Consider the following 16,268-nt stretch of genomic DNA (forward strand, 5'->3'; position numbering starts at 1 on the left):
ATCACTGATTAAACCATTAGGAAATCCGAACTCCTACTCTGGAGATTCTAATTGTGTTGTAGATGCAAAGCAGCAGGGCACCACCGCATGGGAGAAGATAATGTCATGCTCTGATAAAGTCATGACTTGGATATGATCTGGGGACACTGGCTTTCATCAATTAATACTAATTTGTTCACAGTTATGTTGATTACTTTACTCTCAGTTAGGTTGATCGTCTTGCCAAGTTACCAAACCCTTAAACATGCTTCACAATCAATAAAGTAGCAAACACAAGTCTATTTTATAATTTCCTAAAGAAAATCCATACTGATAAAATACTGTTGGCCTGCAAAGGTCTTTGGAAGAATATCAGGTGCCTACCTGAATTAGTAGTAGTCATGAAAACATGTCAAAAGGTTTGCTATTTTTTTTTTTTTTTTAAGTGTTGGTTTATCTTTCATTTCAGCCGTGTCTCCACATGTAAACATGAGTAGCCTGTGTACCACTGGGGTTCTAAATCCCCATCCCTGGACTTGGCTCTGGCACATGGATTGCAAACACCCTATATAATTGTCATACTGGTTTAAAAGACTACAGTTCACCTTGTAATCCTTGCATGGGCAAAGTAATATTTGGGTTAACTGCAAATACTATGGAACAGATATATAAATGGTTGCTAGTACCAACCACAAACAAACACTTGAATGCAGGACAGTGGTGGATGAAGATGATCTGAAGCTCTGGGCGATGCTTCCAACCAAAACACAAGTCTCTACTACAAGCTAAAGATACATTATGCCGTCACATCTTCCATTATCACCCATTATAATAATAAGCAGCAGCAGCAGCTATTTATATAGCGCCACTAATTCCGCAGCGCTTTACAGAGAACTCACTCACATCAGCCCCATTGGAGCTTACAGTCTAAATTCCCTAATATACACACACACAGACAGATAAAGAGACTAAGGTCAATGTTAATAGCAGCCAATTAACCCACTAGTATGTTTTTAGAGTGTGGGAGGAAACTGGAGCACCCAGAGGAAACACGGGGAGAACATACAAACTTCGTACAGATAAGGCCATGTTGGGAATCAAACTCATGGCCACAGTGCTGTGAGACAGAAGTGCTAAGCACTAAGCCACTGTCTGCTGTACATAAAATGCATATTTATCGTTGCTCCTGATTGCAAACTCATGTTCTAGATTGTACATACAACCGTCATCACTAGTAATACACATCTGCATTTACTACAGACCTGCAGCTGATGCAAGTCATACGACAGAAAAACATGTACCTTTGAGATGCCCAAAGCTTGAATCGGACACTGCACCCTTATTGTACATTGACTACGTACATACGCCCATTCCCCTCCCTGTTCTGCCCCTAATCGTAGGCTGTAGTAGGGTCCTTTGTGCTGATGAATTGGATGTTGGTGTGTTCTATGGCATATGGTTTGTTTCTGAGCATGCACTGTGCGATTTTATGCAAAATACGGCACGTATGGGCATTTACGTGCCCTAGTGAACCAGGTCCTATCAGTGGCGGAACTACCATAGTGCGGCAGGTGCACTGCACCGGGGCCCATGAAGATAATGGCTCACACTGCATGGCAGATACAGAGGGTCGAGGGCCCCAGTTCCTTCCTCCCCGCATCGGGGCCCACAGCTCGCTAGTTCCACCTCTTGGTCCTGTGTATTCAATGTATCCAAGAAATAAAAGCTGAACTTGTTAAAAGAGACACATTTACAGTTTACAGTAAAGGAGATATCTTTGGAGATGACTTAGAGCCTCCTTAAAATGATATCTGGGACTCTCAAATGTCCTGGGAGAAAATCAGGATGTCATTCAAATACACAATGACAAATAAGTTGAGTAGATCATGAAAGATTTCATAAACAAAATACTGGAAGACAGCGGGGGCATTACGTAATCCAAAAGGCATTACTAGATATTTTTAATGTCTGTCCCTCAAGTTAAATGACTTGTAAGCACCCCTGAGATCTACTTTACAAAGATTGTTGTACATTTTATTCAGTGAAAGATTTCCAAAATCAAATGTATAGGGTAGTTGTTCCTAACTGTAATTTCATTCAAGCACCAGTAACAAATACAGGGAAGTAGATTTCCATCCTTCTTTTTAACGAAAAAGAAGTCGGCACCTGTCGGAGATGAAGATTTACGTGTAAAACTTTGAGCCAAATTCTCATGGGTATGAGAGGACATAGCTTGTGTCTCGGGTGGTTAATGGGTATACACGTCTACAAGTCAAGGTGGATTCTCATGGGTATGAGAGGACATAGCTTGTGTCTCGGGTGGATAATGGGTATACACGTCTACAAGTCAAGGTGGATTCTCATGGGTATGAGAGGACATAGCTTGTGTCTCGGGTGGTTAATGAGTATACACGTCTACAAGTCAAGGTGGATTTTCCCTGGGCTGAAGTTTAACTGACCAATCCCATTCTCTATGGGGAGATACCTCTTCAGTTTTCTCTTTACTGAAGACATCATAGTAGGCAGCATAATGTGCAAGTAAAATAAATACATACATACATACATAAAATAAATAAAATACAATTTCATAGTATACACATGTAGAGGTGTACAAGGAATACCTTTTTAGAGACTTTGATGGTAACATCCTTGTCCCCAGGATAATGCTAATTGAGAACTTGAGAGTTAAGAGGCAGCTAAGGTAGGTCCAAAATGACAGGATTAATTGCCATAGGAATAACAAGAAACAAAATAGACACTTTGTGTAAAGCTCCAACATGCAAAGTTAGAGGAATGGTTCTCCAAACTATATTACCACCGGAGCTTTTACTACCACTGATGGCTGTGATGCAAATTGGTAGTTCAGATCCTGGGTTGAAATTCCACATTTTGAAAGCAAGAGAGGAAATACAATTCCCAGCTGCACCAGAATCGAGAAAGATTGAGACCTGAACAGAACCCCCAGGTCTGTAGTGATTAAATCTGGGTTGTGGTTTCTAGAAGGAAAGTAGTCAGATAAACCCAGTATGGTCTCTCTGATACCAGCTAGGACCTACCATTTCCCAACCTTTTAGGATAATCTCCCATCAGATGATATGCTGCAGCACAATACATACACAGAATATTCTTAATCATCCTCTTCAGAAGATGCATATGAACATCTAAGCTGTATGGGTTTTTCACAGGGGCAATACAACTATATAAATTCAAGGTGATGGCTTAATGGCAGTTTGGAGAGAATTTTCCTTCTCAAGAGCTGATTATCAACCTTGTTGCACTAGATCATCCAAAAAAGACAGAAGCTTGCAGGATGCTAATTCAGCTTTGATTTTGTAAGACAATCCTTTGTTGCCACTAAAGCTTCACTCTTCCATCGAAGACTGGAAGCCAGGGTAAGGAAATGAATTAGGTATTGTCCTACGGTCTGAAATCCCTGACAGTGGGGCAGAAGGCAGAGGTCCAAGCTATATGGACAGATAAATCATGAATGCCACCTTTGCTTTCTCAGAAGAGAAGTTACCAGGATAAAACTCAAAATGAATGGCACAATTGTATAAAAAACTTCTACAAGCCTTGGAACCCTCATCATACTTGGGTGGATTAGGAATGTGGAGCTGGGAATAAACAAGGATAATGGCTGGAAGTTCTGGAGGTGCAGGGAGTGGAAACTGTCCAGCTAGATTATGCTGTAAGGTATCTAGACAGTGGAAGAGGCCTTGCAGGCATTGAATCATTTGATCTTGATTTGTCTTTTGCTTCTTTACCCTTTCCACAAGATGTTGCAACAGATTCCTGGGAAATGGAGAACCAGTGGAATCCATGGCTGGAGTGGATTCCTAGGGGTAAATGTATGAAGCTCCGATTTCTGCAAGTTGCCGGAAATTGGCGACTTTGCAGGAGAAATTTAAAGCAGTGATGGCTTGTAAATCCTTTACAAGTTTGCCTTTACAAGCCATTGCCACTTTAAATTTCCCCTGCAAAGTTGTCGATTTCCGGCGACTTGCACAAATCGGAGCTTCATACATTTACCACCTGGTATCAACCGAGATTACCACTCGCAAAATAGAGGCACAGAGTCTAATTGTATTCATTTAGTGTCACAAACTGCTTCATCCATGGTGGCATCTGAAGCTCAGAGGCCTAGAATAATCTATATTATTATTATTATTATTATTATTATTATTATTATTATTATTAAAACACAATATAAGAAATATGCTAATAGTTATGGCTCACAAAACATTTCCAGATTGGTTTGGGTTTAAGGAAGCAGAAGGATTAATCTGATGTGTGTCTTGATAGGCAATGATACTGTTCAGATTTTGGGGTGTACGCTTGTGGTTATACGATCCGGGCAGTACAAGGATACCTTGCCAAATTTTTAAATCTTTTTAATCAGTGCCCTGCAATCCGGTTAAATCAGTGCCCTGCAATCCTGTTAATCTGCATCTTTGTGAACTGACACAGCTCTTCACTGACCACTGCTGTTAGCTGCCTGACATTCTTATCCTGTGATGCATACAGACCACCATTGCTTCATAGCTCTTTGGATTTGCTTTGCTTGGACAACTATTTAGAGACATTTAGCCCTGCTCATCTTTTCTGCAGAGCAAACATTCAAATTGTCATTTGGACATTTGTTATTGCAAGCTTCCAAGTCAGCACTGTACTGTTTCATATTCTGATTTCATCTATTAATGTCCATAATATTTGCTAAAGGAACCTTGTTATGGTCATAACTTAGACGAGTAGACGCTGAACACGTTTTCATTAATTGAGCACCGGTCACTGCTGAGGTCCATTACAAACGGGTATTGCTCTTCTGGGTCCGGACTTATTGTTACTCACAGAACGTGTTGCTGACTATCTTCAATGAGGGTCAAGTGCCTGACCTGCTTCCTCTATCTGGTTGTTTGCCAATCATACCACCATAATATCAGCACTGCACTCCATTACAGGAGCTTATGCATTGCTACATGCTGTTAACAAGTGGGACCATATGCATTAATGACTCTGAATAATCGTTGTATTATGGGATACATGAACCGTGTCTATTTATATTGTTGTATTAGGACATCCACTTATCATTATTCTAAAATATTGTAGCTCATCTACACCCAAGGTCTAGCTACAGCTCTCCCAGAAGTATACTGGAGCACTGCTAATTCTATGCAAATGATAGCACTCTATGTTAAAGTCTAGATATTCTGAAACCTTTACACTTGTTTCATTTAGTATATTTGGCCATTGAAGCTTAGAGGTTACCAGCCCAGGGGTGCACTCAGCAGGGGGTTTCTGGTGCCTGGAACCCCCCCCCCCCTCACAGCCTGGGGCACTGTATGCTTGAGGTATTCAAAAATGCAAGGAATTTAAAAGATATACCCACTCAAATGAATCTAAAGCTAAGCTCAGTGTTTTGAGTGAGAATACAGTTGGATTCTGCAAGTGTAGTTATTGAATCATAAGTAAATATTGTATTATAAATCCTAAATAATTAATGGGTAAAGATTAAAAGTGAAAGTTTAAGGTCAAGAGCTTGATGAACTGTCAAACTACATCAGATATATATCTACTAGAATGCACCTGCAGATTTCAGTTTGTAGGTAATACCAAATGCCCACTGAAGACCAGAATCCAAAAGCATACAAGATATATTTTGTCCAAAAACTCATCAGGTCTTAATGAAGGCTATGAGATTTTCATAGATTTGATTTATTGACTTGCTATATTTTTAATATTTTTGATCATGTCTTCTAATAAGATTGTTAAAATATTCTCCTTTCTCCTCATTTTATGTTTTTTATATACTGCTGTATGGTTGTTTATATATCTTTTTTTAAAGGTTTTATGATTATGAGGTTGCTGTTGTGTTGTATCTCTGTGTAATACTTAAGTCTGAAGCCTACAGTTACTAAAATATTGCTGTATTAAATTCCTGCATTGGATATGTCTGGTTCTACCTGCTGCTACCAAGCACTGAACTATTGCTGGGCTCTGTTCCTGCATTGGCTGCGTCTAGTTGCATCTGTTTTTATGTAGCATTGAACTATTGCTGTGTTCCCCATCACTGGCTATGTATGATTCAACCTGCTGCTATCTAGCAGTAAACTATTGCTGTGCTCTGTTCCTGCATCGACTGTATCCAGTTTACTTACATTGGATTATGTATGATTCCACCTGCTGCTATCTAGCAATAATCTATTGTTGTGCTCTTTTCCTGCATTGGCTGTATCCAGTTCCACTTACATTGGGTTATGTATGATTCAACCTGCTGCTATCTAGCAGTAAACTATTGCTGTGCTCTGTTCCTGCATCGACTGTATCCAGTTTACTTACATTGGGTTATGTATGATTCCACCTGCTGCTATCTAGCAGTAAACTATTGCTGTGCTCTGTTCCTGCATTGGCTGTATCCAGTTCCAATTACATTGGATTATGTATGATTCCACCTACTGCTATCTAGCAATAAACTATTGCTGTGCTCTGTTCCTGCATTGGCTGTATCCAGTTCCACTTACATTGGATTATGTATGATTCCATCTGCTGCTATCTAGCAATAAACTATTGCTGTGCTCTGTTCCTGCATTGGCTGTATCCAGTTCCACTTACATTGGATTATGTATGATTCCACCTGCTGCTATCTAGCAATAAACTATTGCTGTGCTCTGTTCCTGCATTGGCTGTATCCAGTTCCACTTACATTGGGTTATGTATGATTCCACCTACTGCTATCTAGCAATAAAATATTGCTGTGCTCTGTTCCTGCATTGGCTGTATCCAGTTCCAATTACATTGGATTATGTATGATTCCACCTACTGCTATCTAGCAATAAACTATTGCTGTGCTCTGTTCCTGCATTGGCTGTATCCAGTTCCATTTACATTGGATTATGTATGATTCCATCTGCTGCTATCTAGCAATAAACTATTGCTGTGCTCTGTTCCTGCATTGGCTGTATCCAGTTCCACTTACATTGGATTATGTATGATTCCACCTGCTGCTATCTAGCAATAAACTACTGCTGTGCTCTGTTCCTGCACTGACTGTATCCAGTCCACTTACATTGGATTATGTATGATTCCATCTGCTGCTATCTAGCAATAAACTATTGCTGTGCTCTGTTCCTGCATCGACTGTATCCAGTTTACTTACATTGGGTTATGTATGATTCCACCTACTGCTATCTAGCAGTAAACTATTGCTGTGCTCTGTTCCTGCATTGGCTGTATCCAGTTCCAATTACATTGGATTATGTATGATTCCACCTACTGCTATCTAGCAATAAACTATTGCTGTGCTCTGTTCCTGCATCGGCTGTATCCAGTTCCACTTACATTGGATTATGTATGATTCCATCTGCTGCTATCTAGCAATAAACTATTGCTGTGCTCTGTTCCTGCATCCACTGTATCCAGTTCCACTTACATTGGATTATGTATGATTCCACCTGCTGCTATCTAGCAATAAACTATTGCTGTGCTCTGGTTCTGCATTGGCTGTATCCAGTTCCACTTACATTGGATTATGTATGATTCCACCTGCTGCTATCTAGCAATAAACTATTGCTGTGCTCTGTTCCTGCATTGGCTGTATCCAGTTCCACTTACATTGGATTATGTATGATTCCACCTGCTGCTATCTAGAAATAAACTACTGCTGTGCTCTGTTCCTGCACTGACTGTATCCAGTCCACTTACATTGGATTATGTATGATTCCACCTGCTGCTATCTAGCAATAAACTATTGCTGTGCTCTGTTCCTGCATCGGCTGTATCCAGTTCCACTTACATTGGGTTATGTATGATTCCACCTGCTGCTATCTAGCAATAAACTATCGCTGTGCTCTGTTCCTGCATTGGCTGTATCCAGTTTCACTTACTGCTATCAGGATTTGGGCTGCTGAGTGTACTCCGTTGCTGTATCTGCTGTGTCTGGTTAACTACATCTCTTGAACATCTATTGGAATTAAGGAGACTCGTGTGAATGACCTGCCTTCACTCTGTGGTCTTCTCTGTGCATCCTACTACAGTGTCGGAGCTGTACTGCATTACAGCTCATCAGCCTCTTCCTTCATGTTTACCGTTCCAGTTCCTTGAGTACAGCTTACTACTTCTTCCAAAATTACTGATCCGTGTACATCTTTCTGCAAGCAACGGCGCTAAGTTTCCTTGTATCTTGTCCACTTCATGACCAGTGATTACGTAATCGGGTGGATATATTCTATTGCAAGTAAAGGTGCTGTACCTACTGGCAGTCTCTCACCTTTATCTGGATTGGGACTTGTGATGAACATTCAGGACATGTAAGTACATTCTCTTTCATTCAGTATTAATATCAATTTATGTGATGACCAGCATGAACGCATATTTCTTATGTGATGCTAGTTACATGAAATCCAAATACTTATGTACTACACTGACACACATACTTCAACTTCCTGGAAAGTTTCAAGTTATGCTATGCATTGTGATCCAACTATACTTAAAGCATTTATAGTCCTGTGCTATATTATGAAAAGGGTATTGGAGATGACCTGCTATTTAAATTAAAGACTGAACTTTTATCATATTTTGTTATAAGTAGAGATGGTCACTGACCCCCGTGTTTTGGTTTTGGATTCGGTTTTGGATCTGGATTACCGTCGTGTTTTGGTTTTGGTTTTGGTTTTGCAAAACTGCCATTGCGTGTTTTGGTTTTGGTTTTGGTTTTGTTTGGTTTTGTTTTGCTATTTTTTTGGAAAATCCATGTTTTTGGGCCTAAATTAACCCAATTTAGTGCTCCAACTGTTTTAGAGACAAGTAATCTAATTGTTGAGGTAATAAATCATCCAAAAAAACAGTTTAATTCTTCGTTGGTAGGCCTATTCTACACACAAAACAGATTGTCTTCCTCTCCATCTATGCATATTGGCAATGCAGCCATCGTCTTTGAATGTATATTACACCCTACACTTATAGTTAAATATGTAAAGAAATGGAAAAAGCCAGTTTGGTTTCTGTCTCTCAAGGCCCCCCTCCACTTGTATAAAATACCAAAAAATTCAGCCATTATAGACTGTACAATATTAATTGACATGGAGAAAGCCAGTTTGGTTTCTGTCTCTCTAGGCCCCCCTCCACTTGTATAAAATACCAAAAAATCCAGCCGTTATAGACTGTACAATATTAATTGACATGGAGAAAGCCAGTTTGGTTTCTGTATCTCTAGGCCCCCCTCCACTTGTATAAAATACTAATAAATTCAGCCGTTATATACTGTACAATATAAATTGAAATGGACAAAGGCAGTTTGGTATCTGTCTGCATCAGATCCTCTCTCCACTAGGAGTAAAATAGAAAACTATTCAGCCGTTATATAATCTAGAATATAAATAAAAATTGAGAAAGGCAATTTGGTATCTGTCTGCATCATAATCATCAACATCATCATTAGCGCCCTCGTCGCCTACACAAATCTCCCCCTCATCCTCTTCTAATTCCAAAGTGGCATCCTCAATTTGGGTATCACCGGCTACACTCGGGCTATTAAGGCACACATCAGCAGAATGCTCACGATTAGACATCCCACTGTTGGATGGACTCTCCACAGGGATTGTTGTCATTTGTGAATCAGAGCAAATATTCTCCTGTAATGCCTCACTGTTATCTTGCCGCTCGGCTTTGACGCGTAACAGTAGTTGTGCACCAATTGTAGGCTGGGTAACTTTTTGGGATCTGCCACTAATAGCCAAAGGTGAAGGCCTCATTCTCTCTTTGCCACTGCGTGTGTAGAATGGTATGCTTGCAATTTTTTTTTTATCGTCACTTAACTTTTGCTCAGTTACACTTCTTTTTCGCTTCAATACAGTAAAATTTTTTTTGGTTTTTGTTTTTTGCACTAATTTGAAAACACTCTGTTGTTTGACATCGCCTTGGCCAGATGACGTACTGGGAACACTAACATCAGGACTGGTGACAGAACCTGGTTGCTCATTTAGATCATATGTGGACTGCTTTGAATCCATTCTGAGCGCAAACCACTGGGGAGTGCTAAAAATTATTTAGTAGATTCTGCTGACAGTTATGACTTTTGACAGCCAGAAATATTAATGCACAATTAGAGAGGACACCCCAAAAACACTGAGGAGTGCTTAAAATTATTGAGTAGATACTGCTGACAGATATGACTTTTGACAGCCAGAAATATTAATGCACAATTAGAGAGGACACCCCAAAAACACTGAGGAGTGCTAACATTTATTGAGTAGATACTGCTGACAGATATGACTTTTGACAGCCAGAAATATTAATGCACAATTAGGGAGGACACCCCAAAAACACAGAGGAGTGCTAAAATTTATTGAGTAGATACTGCTGACAGATATGACTTTTGACAGCCAGAAATATTAATGCACAATTAGAGAGGACACCCCAAAAACACTGAGGAGTGCTTAAAATTATTGAGTAGATACTGCTGACAGATATGACTTTTGACAGCCAGAAATATTAATGCACAATTAGGGAGGACACCCCAAAAACACAGAGGAGTGCTAAAATTTATTGAGTAGATACTGCTGACAGATATGACTTTTGACAGCCAGAAATATTAATGCACAATTAGAGAGGACACCCCAAAAACACTGAGGAGTGCTTAAAATTATTGAGTAGATACTGCTGACAGATATGACTTTTGACAGCCAGAAATATTAATGCACAATTAGGGAGGACACCCCAAAAACACAGAGGAGTGCTAAAATTTATTGAGTAGATACTGCTGACAGATATGACTTTTGACAGCCAGAAATATTAATGCACAATTAGAGAGGACACCCCAAAAACACTGAGGAGTGCTTAAAATTATTGAGTAGATACTGCTGACAGATATGACTTTTGACAGCCAGAAATATTAATGCACAATTAGAGAGGACACCCCAAAAACACTGAGGAGTGCTTAAAATTATTGAGTAGATACTGCTGACAGATATGACTTTTGACAGCCAGAAATATTAATGCACAATTAGAGAGGACACCCCAAAAACACTGAGGAGTGCTAACATTTATTGAGTAGATACTGCTGACAGATATGACTTTTGACAGCCAGAAATATTAATGCACAATTATGGGGGACAACCCAAAAGCGCTGGGGAGTGCCAAATATGAAGAAAAAATAATAAACCTCTATCCTCCTCTCTGCACTAGCGATTTTGGTTAGAGCAATTGCAAGAACAATATTGTATTCTTTCTCTGTCCCTGCTCTAATTAGCCTATGACTACACCCTGCTCTCTCCCTCTGTCAAATGGCGATGGATTGCTGTGGAGGCGTGTATTTATAAAGTTGAAGTATCGCGAGAACCGAGTCCCGAGATCCGACGACGTCACAATGACGTTCGGCCTCGATTTGGATTCGGAATTGGCGGGAGAGTACCGAGCTGCTCAGCTCGGTACTCGGATACCCAAAGTTCGGGTGGGTTCGGTTCTCGGAGAACCGGACCCGCCCATCTCTAGTTATAAGCAACTGGGGTCTAATCCTGCTTGAGTTCAAAATAGTTCCTGACAGTAAGAACAAGTAGGCATAGTTGAGTATGTGTAGTTTAAAAGGGCATTATTAAAGTGGTAATGATTTTACATGGTTGGCTATTCTTTTTCTATATCTCCTGTAACACTATATATATATATATATATATATATATATATATATATATATATATATATATATATAGCAATAAAGTGTCCTATGAATGTGAAGTAACCTCTACTTGAGGAGGACTTTTACTGAATTCAAGGAGTGTTTGTAAAAAAAACCTCAAATTTTACTTACTTTACTATTTGGTATGCTCTTTGGTGTTTGTAAGTAAATATTACACTAGTAATCACTCTCTTTTTAATTTCTTGTACATTATTGGAGTAATATATCCTTTGAAGATTATTTTTGCTGGATTCAATTAATTTTTGAGATAAGCACTATTTAACTTTTTATCTAATACACACCTTTCTATATTATACATAGCGGTGGTGTTGGAAAATATACTATGCTACTAGGAGCCCTCTGAATTTTTGTTTCTTCTGCAGACTATTGTTCTTGTAGACTTCTCTTCAGGCAATCACAAAAAGGCTGTGAACTTTTATTTATTGAGGCAGTAACTAGATAACTGAGGACTTGAGAACACTAGTGGGATATATAGAGTGCCAGGCCATATATTTTGTTGTGTGTGTGCGTGTGTATATTTTTATATATATATATATATATAAAATGGGAATTGGAGTGATACCTGGAATACACACTGACACACTCACATACGCGAGGTAGGTGCTTAAACACATTTATAAAGCAAAACATTCAGAGTAGTGAAAACTTTATAATGTATTGTATCATCCATGCCCAACTGTTTTTTTATTGTATGTGTAAGATTGTTGTTTAAGATTATATTAATGATAGTATAACATCTTAAATTAAGCTCCACATCAGTGTGCAATCTTTCCTGATATAAGTATCTTGTCAACTATTCATACTTTATAAATAAATAGCAGAATCTGAGGGCAAGTGGCTGCAAGGACATTATATGGACCCCATTGAGTATATCTGCTAAGGTGTGCTTGTGAATAGTATATAATAATAGTCAAACACAAAGATTAAATTCAGAGCAGAAAAGGAAACCTATTTCTGGGCAAACTGGAAACTGCCTTTGTTGCCTGTACTGTATTATACGTATGTTATACATTTGTTATGTAAGGATTTACTAATGTACTGTTTAAATGTTCTTGAAGATAGAGTTGTTTGAGTATTCATGATAACTTAGAGCACTGATGATTGAATAGTTTGTCTTTACTTATAATACACTGTAGTTAAATTGATAATAGATTTGTCATCACATAGCGATTGACATGTACTGATGGGATATTTGATGAATTTGTCAAGAGTTGTGTGATATCCGGGTGGTTTTGGCCCAGTCAAAAAAGAAAACCACTTGAGCAGTCCTTACTCATTAGTGTAACTGCAGGTACTCCCTGTCTAATGTTGTTGCGTTGCATGACGAATGTTTAGAAAAGTTGCATAGAAAGATGCAAATCTGTATTGTAATCACAGGTGCTGTGTATTTGCTGTGAAAAATGCTGAAAACCCACAACTTGAATTAACCCTCAGTAATTGAGTGTATTAGTTATTAATAATGATCATTAGTAGGTGAACTGGGCAGTACGGTGGCTAAGTGGTTAGCACTTCTGCCTCACAGCACTGGGGTCATGAGTTCAATTCCCGACCATAGCCTTATCTGTGAGGAGTTTGTATGTTCTCCCCGTATTTGCGTGGGTTTCCTCCGGGTGCTTTGGTTTCCTCCCACACTCCAAAAACATACAGGTAGGTTAATTGGCTGCTATCAAAATTTACCCTAGTCTGTCTCTGTCTATGTGTGTGTGTGTATGTTAGGGAATTTAGATTGAAAGCGCCAATGGGGCAGGCACTGATGTGAATGAGTTCTCTGTACAGCGCTGCGGAATCAGTGGCGCTATATAAATAAATGGTGATGATGATCATTAGGAATTTGTTTTTCTATTAGTCTTCTTACCACATTGGCATGTTATGGCCTAAACTGCTTTAATTGTGAGCTTCAAAGGCCTAGTAAAGCCACTATTAATTGCAGAGAAGTTACTTCTGTTTTTTTAATTTGACAGACAGGGAGTCAGGAGGGACCACCATCTGAATAATAGAAGGAGATTAATTTTCTTTTCCATGATCAATACCATTGGGAGGAGTTTTAGGTTTATTTAAGAAATGGCATTCATGCAGTCTTGCAGTGCAAATGCCATTCATGCACTTATTTTTGCAAGAATGAATCTGTAACACAGGTATGTGTGAAGACTAGCACGTTAATATAATAACGGCCTCATGGGTACAAATTTTTCACTTTCAGCATTGTATTATTTTGTATCAGATATGAAAAAATAACATATTCAAAGTCAGGCAAAGCCCCCATCCCTGCCCAGTATTTTGCTTTATTTAATTTACAGAACTATTAAAAATGCTCATAGGTAAAGCATAGGGATATACAGACACCTTTTCACCGAGTGTCATTAAATGCTTATGGTGAATCAAGGGGTATTTAGACATATTTCTGATCGCTATTCAGTATTTGTATTCTGCTTTGAAGCTGTAACATGTAAATTTCAGCATGATTTGTAACAGTGAACACTGCAATTAGCTGATACATTACATTGGCTGCTATCAAATTGGTGTGTAAGTTTGGGAATTTAGACTGTAAGCTCCAATGGGGCAGGGAGTGATGTGAGTGAAGTCTGTGTACAGCGCTGCGGAATTAGCTGCCACTATAAAAATAGCTGATAACAATGATAATCACTGAAGCTAGACATGAGTCGTAGTCCCTTCCTGAAGTTAACCCCTTCATGTCTTGTAGTGCTATTCTGAGCTTCCAATTTACCAGCATTTCCAGTCCAGGGTGACCTACCACCACTTCATAAAGTCCAGATACCTGTAGTACACTTGGCACAAACTGGTGTCAGTGAAAGTTCTTGGTGGGACCAGTTACCGCAGGGTGGTTATGGCTCCTTTATAGAATCAACAGAGTATGTCAATGGAACATTAAAAGCAGAACGTGCATTACTGACACATGGTGATATTTAGGAAACATTGGGAAGTGTCACTGGTATTCTCCCTGACTGAGAGCAGGGTCCAAGCAGGCTTAATTTTATTAACAGTGCCTGGTACCCCACTCTCGTGCCAGTGACCATATACATTTTGATGTGCTGGGTGTCCTTGTCAAGGATGACTGCTGTGTTTTTTGTGTGCACCTCAAGGATGACTGATGTGCTATGTCTGTGGGTACAGGCTATGCTGTCTGTAAAATTTAAATTCTGGTGATGGTATGATTTGTTCTGTTATAGACCATTGCTGTCAACAGAACTATTTGCATTCCTGCCAGCTTTTCAATATTGTCCCCCATGCCTGCAAAGTTAGATTCCACTGTTTTAGATCAATTTATTTATTGCATCTATATTAATACAATGAAAAAGTAATGGGAGATACCAGAGCAGACTGAAGTCTCCCTGATCAAATGGGTCACGTTGGCTTTTGGGAACGGTCACCGTAAAAAACGTTCTGAGCAAACTATTGCGGAATCAATGGTCCAGATGGAACTCGGCATGGTATGATGGTGTTCATGAAATCTCATATATTGATGTGGGGATAACATGAGTCCCACTCCCAGCCAGATTCAGTAAGGAACACTCCAAATCAACAGTTCCTACCTCTAATGACAGTTTTTATAAATATAGCTCAATAAGTATTTGTTTAATTTTAAACTCAGCTTTGGAATTACGGATCTGTAAATAAGTATAGCTTGTTTACCACGGGAGGGGGGGGGGCAGAGGAGTAACTATGAGTGGGCAGAAAGGGCAGGAGCCCAGGGCATGGGAGAAACAGGATGGAGAGGTGGTACAATATAACAACAGAAGAAAATATTGGAGCAAGAGCTGTCTTCCAACCTAGTGCTGTAACCCTATATAGCCCTGGGGTGGTAGAGAGCTAGAAACTGATAGCACTAGGCTGAGGGCACAAGTATTCTTTCCTGGGGCATATGTGGGGTGGGATAATAACTTACAAAATCTGTTTAGGGTACACTAGCCGGCTTGGCTATTGTGAAAAATATTGTGTGTGCTGCAGACACGGGTTCACTAGTCATGGTTGACCATGACCACGCCCCCCTCCCCCCGTCCAGATGCTGCCTACCCAAAAGTTGTGAGCTACGGAAAAGTGCGTTCAGTTCTCCCTCGCAAAGTAAATGTCCACAAATGTTGATGCTTAAAAAAGGACATTATAATGGGGCATCAAGGTGGCTTAGTGGTTAGCACTTCTGCCTCTCAGCACTGGGGTCATGAGTTCGATTCCCAACCTTATCTGTGTGGAGATTGTATGTTCTCCCCGTGTTTGCGTGGGTTTCCTCCCACACTCCAAAAACATACTAGTAGGTTAATTGGCTGCTATCAAATTGACCCTAGTCTCTGTTTGTCTCTGTGTGTTGTGGGGAATTTAGATTGTAAGCTCCTATGGGGCAAGGACTGATGTGAGTGAGTTCTCTGTACTGCGCTGCGGAATTAGTAGGGCTATATAAATAGATGATGATGATTATAATTATGTTTTACTAAGTTTATGCCAGTCTGTATGTTTTGTCTACAGTTATAGTGACATTACTACTACAAATACATTTCTCTATGCTTGATTTTTTTCATTTTCTTTTTAAAATTCTGCTAATTTATAAACAGAACATGGCAGGATTACTTTTTTTTTTCTATGATTATAA

General features: G+C 39.4%; 1 long non-coding RNA gene across 1 annotated transcript in view; it reads right to left on the minus strand.

Annotated features, from left to right (window-relative positions):
* LOC142100942 (uncharacterized) overlaps nucleotides 1–16,268 on the minus strand; it is a 49,318-nt gene that overhangs the window by 14,941 nt on the left and 18,109 nt on the right. The gene's annotated exons all lie outside the window — the stretch shown is intronic.

Source organism: Mixophyes fleayi, chromosome 9, assembly GCF_038048845.1.
Source record: "Mixophyes fleayi isolate aMixFle1 chromosome 9, aMixFle1.hap1, whole genome shotgun sequence".
Taxonomy (NCBI): domain Eukaryota; kingdom Metazoa; phylum Chordata; class Amphibia; order Anura; family Limnodynastidae; genus Mixophyes; species Mixophyes fleayi.